Here is a 7678-nt window from a genome sequence, read left to right as displayed (position 1 = left end):
ACATGGAACCGTCTTCTCCAGCATAAATGTGCATTCTTAGCTTTTCCAGGGTTCAGTTTTCTTTCTTTCTCCTCCTGAGACCCTGCAGTGGTCATGAGTGCCTTAGAGAATGAGCTGAAAGCTCTAAACCTTCCTCAGAAAAATGCACACACATAAAAAATTGTATCACCTTCAGACCACCTCCTTCTAAAATCTGTGTGGGCAGCAGTATAGGGTTTGTGGAAAATACTAGTCTGAGCTTGTTGGGGCACATGGCCTTCTGAGGGGGAAAAGTCGCACCACGAAGGTTTGTTCGGCCTTAATGGCACTGGGTGTCGCTCAGCTCATGTCAGCTTGGTTCAAACCTCACAGCAACCTTCAAAGGTGAATATTATTGGGCCCATTTTATAGATGAGGACACTATGAACACTTTACTGGAATTTGAAGCCAGAGGGAAACTTTTCACCACAGTGCTGCACAGCCTCCCAAAGTGGTGACAGTCTGTTGGTGTTGAGCTATTCTCCTAGTGGTCAGCCCATGCTTGTGTGTAATGGTATGGCTGGGAAGGGGGAAAGGAGGTTTCTAGAAGCCTTTCAGCAGCAAGGGTTCCTTGGGGAAATCCTTTCCTTGGGGGTGACAGGTTGGAACTCTTACCAGGGGTGGAAATGTGAAGTGTGAAAGAAGTGTTGAGATACAGGGATAGAAAAGAACAGGGTGGCATCCACAGGGTGGTCTGTTTCTCTTGGGATGTGTGTTGGATATCCAGCTGTTGTATTAATTTTTATAGATTCCATGCTACATTCTTGCTAACTTGGCAAATGATTCATGAAGTTACTGTAATGGGGTGAGTAAACTCATGGGTAGAGCTGGGGCTGGGAGAAAGGAAAAGGCAAATCCCTACAGTTGGGGTTTCCTGAGCCATAAATAACGGCCACGTTGCCATTCCCAGCAATATGCTTCTGTCATTAATTAACTTTTATGGAAAGCTATGGTGTTCATGACTTTGGCCTCTCCTCACTCTTGATCTATGTGGTGTTATGTGGTGTAGACAGCAGTGCTCACAGGTGGGATTTGTCTGACAGGGGAATCTGAATTGGCTGATGTGAAATACCCACTAATATATGGCATGACCCTGCAGAGGGCGAGTGCGTGGGGAGAAAGCAACCATGACACGCTCCCTGTTCCTGCCAGTTGTTTTTTCAGCGCCTACACATGTGATCAGAATATCCTGTTCTCTGTTAGGTTAAACTTTAAGTGTGAGATTTTTTTGGTGGTGTTAGAGAATGCTGAGCTGTCGCTCTAGGATTTGGTGATGTGGTGCTCTATGCTTGAGACACGAGCAATAAAGATGGAAAGTTCCTAGAGACACAGGACAGCTCCCATCTATCAGAGCCAAATGGGGCGATCCCAGACCAGCCTTTTGAGATGCCCCACAGTAGTGTTAACATCACACCAGAAAATGATCCCTCACCTTTAACCTAAAGTCTTCCAGCTTGGTTTCCAGAACAGTTGTTTTTAAACATTAGCATACATCAGAATCGCCTGGAGGGCTAGATAAAACACAGATTGCTGGGCCTCACCTTCGGAGTTCCTCTTTTCTCTCTAGATTAATTGAGATATTATTGACATACAACACATGTAAGCTTAAGGTGTACAATATGATAATATACATGTAATTATTGCAAAATGATAACCACTATAAGGTTAGTTAACACCTCTACTATCTCACATAATTATGATTTTTTTGTTTGTGGTGATATTTAACATCAGCTCTCTTAATTTTCAAGTTTGTAATACAGGATTGTTAATTATAGTCACCATAATATGCACTAGAGCCCGATCTTCTTACCCCTATAGTTTGGAGTTCGTAGCCTATAACCAACATGTCGCCATTTCCCCCACCCCCAGCCCCTGGCAACCACCATTCTACTCTCTATTTCTATTAGTTTGGTTTTTCTTAGATTCCACATATAAGTAAGAACATAGAGTATTTGCCTTACTTTGTCTTATTTTGCTTAGCATAATAAGTTGTATTCATGTTGTTACAAAAGGCAGGCTTTCTTTCTTCTTTATGGCTGGATAATATTCCATTTTGTGTGTGTGTGTGTGTGTGTGTGTGTGTGTGTGTCTGTGTGTGTGTGTGGTGTGTGTATATATACACACCAGATCTCTAGAGTTTGTTTCTTTTACATGGTCTTCTGTGCAGTTTTTTTTTTCTCCTTTTTATTTTGATTTATTTATTTAACATCTTTACTGGAGTATAATTGCTATACAATGATGTGTTCATTTCTGCTTTATAACAAAGTGAATCAGCTATATATATACACATATATCCCCATATCTCCTCCCGCTTGCATCTCCCTCCCACCCTCCCTATCCCACCCCTCTAGGTGGTCACTCAAGTCAATTCTCTACGTCTGCATCTTTATTCCTGTCCTGCCCCTAGGTTCTTCAGAACCATTTTTTTTTAGATTCCATATATATGTGGCAGCGTACAGTATTTATTTTTCTCATTCTGACTTACTTTGCTCTGTATGACAGACTCTAGGTCAATCCACCTCACTACAAATAACTCAATTTCATTTCTTTTAATGGCTGAGTAATATTCCATTGTATATATGTGCCACATCTTCTTTATCCATTCAGCTCTCGATGGACACTTAGGTTGCTTCCACACCCTGGCTATTGTAAATAGTGCTGCAATGAACATTGTGGTACATGACTCTTTTTGAATTATGGTTTTCTCAGGGTATATGCCCAGTAGTGGGATGGCTGGGTCGTATGGTAGTCCTATTTTTAGTTTTTTAAGGAACCTCCATACCATTCTCCATAGTGGCTGTATCAATATACATTCCCACCAACAGTATAGGAGGGTGCCCTTTTCTCCACACCCTCTCCAGCATTTATTGTTTGCAGATCTTTTGATGATAGCCATTCTGAGAGGTGTGAGGTGATACCTCATTGTAGTTTTGATTTGCATTTCTCTAATGATTAATGAGTGATGTTGAGCATTCTTTCATGTGTTTGTCAGGAATCTGTATATCTTCTTTGGAGAAATGTCTATTTAGGTCTTCTGCCCATTTTTGGATTGGGTTGTTTGTTTTTTGGATATTGAGCTGCATGAGCTGCTTGTAACTTTTGGAGATTAATCCTTTGTCAGTTGCTTCGTTTGCAAATATTTTCTCCCATTCTGAGGGTTGTCTTTTGGTCTTGTTTATGGTTTCCTTTGCCGTGCAAAAGCTTTTAAGTTTCATTAGGTCCCATTTGTTTATTTTTCTTTTTATTTCCATATCTCTACGAGGTGGGTCAAAATGGCTCTTGCTGTGATTTATGTCATAGAGTGTTCTGCTTATGTTTTCCTCTAAGAGTTTTATAGTGTTACATTTAGGTCTTTAATCCACTTTGAGTTTATTTTTGTGTACGGTATTAGGGACTATTCTAATTTCACTCTTTTACATGTAGCTGTCCAGTTTTCCCAGCACCACTTATTGAAGAGGCTGTCTTTTCTCCATTGCATACTCTTGCCTCCTTTATCAAAAATAAGGTGACCATATGTGAGTGGGTTTATCTCTGGGCTTTCTATCCTGTTGCATTGATCTATATTTCTGTTTTTGTGCCAGTACCATACTGTCTTGATTACTGTAGCTTTGTTGCATAGTCTGAACTCCGGGAGCCTGATTCCTCCAGCTGTGTTTTACTTTCTCAAGATTGCTTTAGCTATTCGGGGTCTTTTGTGTTTCCATACAAATTGTGAAATTTTTTGTTCTAGTTCTGTGAAAAAAAACCATTGGTAGTTTGATAGGGATTGCATTGAATCTGTAGATTGCTTTGGGAAGTATAGTCATTTTCACAGTGTTGATTCTTCCAATCCAAGAACATGGTATATCTCTCCATCTGTTTGTATCATGTTTACTTTCTTTCATCAGTGTCTTATAGTTTTCTGCATACAAGTCTTTTGTCTCCTTAGGTAGGTTTATTCCTAGGTATTTTATTCTGTTTGTTGCAGTGGTAAATCGGAGTGTTTCCTTAATTTCCCTTTCAGATTTTTCATCAGTAGTGTATAGGAATGAAACAGATTTCTGTGCATTAATTTTGTATTCTGCTACTTTACCAAATTCATTGATTAGCTCTAGTAGTTTTCTCGTAGCATCTTTGGAATTTTCTATGTATAGTATCATGTCATCTGCAAACAGTGACAGTTTTACTTCTTTTTTCCCGATTTGTGTTCCTTTTATATTTCTTTTTCTTCTCTGATGGCTGTGGCTAAAACTTCCAAAACTATGTTGAATAACAATGGCAAGGGTAGGCAACCTTGTCTTGTTCCTGATCGTAGAGGAGATGGTTTCAGTTTTTCACCACTGAGAATGATGTCGGCTATGGGTTTGTCATATATGGCCTTTATTATGTTGAGATAAGTTCCCTCTATGCCTACTTTCTGGAGAGTTCTTATCATAAATGGGTGATGAATTTTGCCAAAAGCTTTTTCTCTATCTATTGAGATGATCGTATGGTTTTTCTCCTTCAATTTGTTAATATGGTGTATCACATTGGTTGATTTCATTTATTGAAGAATCCTTGCATCCTGGGGTAAACCCCACTTGATCATGGTGTATGATCCTTTTAATGTGCTGTTGGATTCTGTTTGCTAGTATTTTGTTGAGGATTTTTGCATCTATGTTCATCAGTGATATTGGCCTGTAGTTTTCTTTTTTTGTGACATCTTTGTCTGGTTTTGGTATCAGGGTGATGGTGACCTCGTAGAATGAGTTTGCGAGTGTTCTTCCCCCTGCTATATTTTGGAAGAGTTTGAGAAAGATAGGTGTTAGCTCTTCTCTAAATGTTTGATAGAATTCACCTGTGAAGCCATCTGGTCCTGGGCTTTTGTTTGTTGGAAGATTTTTAATCATAGTCTCAATTTCAGTGTTTATGATTGGTCTGTTTATGTTTTCTATTGCTTCCTGGTTCAGTCTTGGGAGGTTGTGCTTTTCTAAGAATTTGTCCATTTCTTCTATTTTATTGGCATAAAGATGCTTGCAGTAATCTCTCATGATCCTTTGTATTTCTGCCGTGTCAGTTGTTACTTCTCCTTTTTCATTTCTAATTCTGTTGATGTGAGTCTTCTCGCTTTTTTTCTTAATGAGTCTGGCTAATGGTTTATCAATTTTGTTTATCTTCTCAAAGAACCAGCTTTTAGTTTTATTGATCTTTGCTATTGTTTCCTTCATTTCTTTTTCATTTATTTCTGATCTTATCTTTATGATTTCTATCCTTCTGCTAACTTTGGGGTTTTTTTTGGTTCTTTGTCTAATTGCTTTAGGTGTAAGTTTAGGTTGTTAATTTGAGATGTTTCTTGTTTCTTGAGATAGGATTATATTTCTATAAAGTTCCCTCTTAGAACTGCTTTGGTGCATTCCATGGGTTTTGGGTCGTCATGTTTTCATTGTCATTTGTTTCTAGGTATTTTTTGATTTCCTCTTTGATATCTTCAGTGATCTCTTGGTTATTAAGTAGTGTATTGTTTAGCCTCCATGTATTTGTATTTTTTACAGATTTTTTTCCTGTAATTGTTATTTAGTCACATAGCATTGTGGTTAGAAAAGATGCTTGGTATGATTTCAATTCTCTTAAATTTACCAAGGCTTGATTTGTGACCCAAGATATGATCTATCTTGGAGAATATTGCATGAGCACTTGAGAGGAAAGTGTATTCTGTTGTTTTTGGATGGAATGTGCTATAAAGATCAATTAAGTCCATCTTCTTTAATGTATCATTTAAAGCTTGTGTTTCCCTATTTAATTTCATTTTGGATGATCTGTCTACTGGTGAAAGTGGGGTGTTAAAGTCCCCTACTATGACTGTGTTACTGTTGATTTCCCCTTTTATGCCTGTTATCATTTGCCTGATGTATTGAGGTGCTCCTCTGTTGGGTGCATAAATATTTACAATTGTTATATTTTCTTGGAGTGATCCTTTGATCATTATGTAGTGTCCTTTTGTCTCTTGTAATAGTCTTTATTTTAAAGTCTATTCTGTCTGATATGAGAATTGCTACTCCAGCTTTCTTTTAATTTCCAATTGTATGGAATATCTTTTTCTGTTCCCTCACTTTCAGTATGTGTGTATGTTTCCCTAGGTCTGAAGTGGCTCTCTTGTAGACAGCATATATATGGGTCTTGTTTATGTATCCATTCAGCCAATCTGTGTCTTTTGGTGGAAGCGTTTAATCCATTTACATTTAAGGTAATTATCAATATGTATGTTCCTATTACCATTTTCTTAATTGTTTTGGGTTTGTTATTGTATGTCTTCTCCTTCTCTTGTGTTTCTTGCCTAGAAAAGTTCCTTCAGCATTTGTTGTAAAGCTGGTTTGGTGGTGCTGAATTCTCTTAGCTTTTGCTTGTCTGTAAAGGTTTTAATTTCTCCATCAAATCTGAATGAGCTCCTTGCTGGGTAGAGTAATCTTGGTTGTAGATTTTTCCCTTTCATCACTTTAAATATGTCCTGCCATTCCCTTCTGGCTTGCAGAGTTTCTGCTGAAAGGTCAGCTGTTAACCTTATGGGGATTCCCTTGTATGTTATTTGTTGCTTTTCCCTTGCTGCTTTCAATATTTTTTCTTTGTATTTAATTTTTGAGAGTTTGATCAATATGTGTCTTGGCATGTTTCTCCTTGAATTTATCCTGTATGGGACTCTCTGTGCTTCCTGGACTTGATTGACCATTTCCTTTCCCATATTAGGGAAGTTTTCAACTATAATCTCTTCAAATATTTTCTCAGTCCCTTTCTTTTTCTCTTCTTCTTCTGGGACCCCTATAATTCCAAGTGTTGTTGCATTTAATGTTGTCCCAGAGGTCTCTGAGACTGCCCTCAATTCTTTTCATTCTTTTTTGTTTATTCTGCTCTGCGATAGTTATTTCCACCGTTTTATCTTCCAGGTCACTTCTCCGTTCTTTTCCTCAGTTATTCTGCTATTGATTCCTCCTAGAGTATTTTTAATTTCATTTATTTTGTTGTTCATCACTGTTCATTTGCTCTTTTGTTCCTCTAGGTCCATATTAAACATTTCTTGTATTTTCTCCATTCTATTTCCAAGGTTTTGGATCATCTTTACTGTCATTACTGTGAATTCTTTTTCAGGTAGACTGCCTATTTCCTCTTCATTTGTTTGGTCTGGTGGGTGTTTACCTTGCTCCTTCATCTGCTCTGTGTTTTTCTTTCTTCTCATTTTCCTTAACTTACTGTGTTTGGGGTCTCCTTTTTGCAGGCTGCAGGTTCGTAGTTCGCGTTGTTTTTGGTGTCTGCCCCCAGTGGGTGAGGTTGGTTTAGTGGGTTGTATAGGCTTCCTGGTGAAGGGGACTAGTGCCTGTGTTCTGGTGGATGAGGCTGGATCTTGTCTTTCTGGTGGGCAGGACTGCATCCGGTGGTGTGTTTTGGGGTGTCTGTGACCTTATTATGATTTTAGGCAGCCTCTCTGCTAATGGGTAGGGTTGTGTTCCTGTCTTGCTAGTTGTTTGACGTAGGGGGTCCAGCACTGTAGCTTGCTGCTTGTTGAATGGAGCTGGGTGTTATTGTTGAGATGGATATCTCTGGGAGAGCTTCTGCCATTTGATATTATGTGGAGCCAAGAGTTGTCTGGTGGACCAATGTCCTGAACTCGGCTCTCCCACCTCAGAGGCACAGGCCTGACATCTGGCTGGAG

The sequence above is a fragment of the Neophocaena asiaeorientalis genome, unplaced genomic scaffold (genome assembly GCF_003031525.2).
Source record: "Neophocaena asiaeorientalis asiaeorientalis breed wild unplaced genomic scaffold, Neophocaena_asiaeorientalis_V1.1 scaffold96, whole genome shotgun sequence".
In the NCBI taxonomy this organism is placed as follows: Eukaryota; Metazoa; Chordata; class Mammalia; order Artiodactyla; family Phocoenidae; genus Neophocaena; species Neophocaena asiaeorientalis.
The sequence above is the reverse complement of the archived record's forward strand: the minus strand, read 5'-3'. Positions refer to the sequence as shown.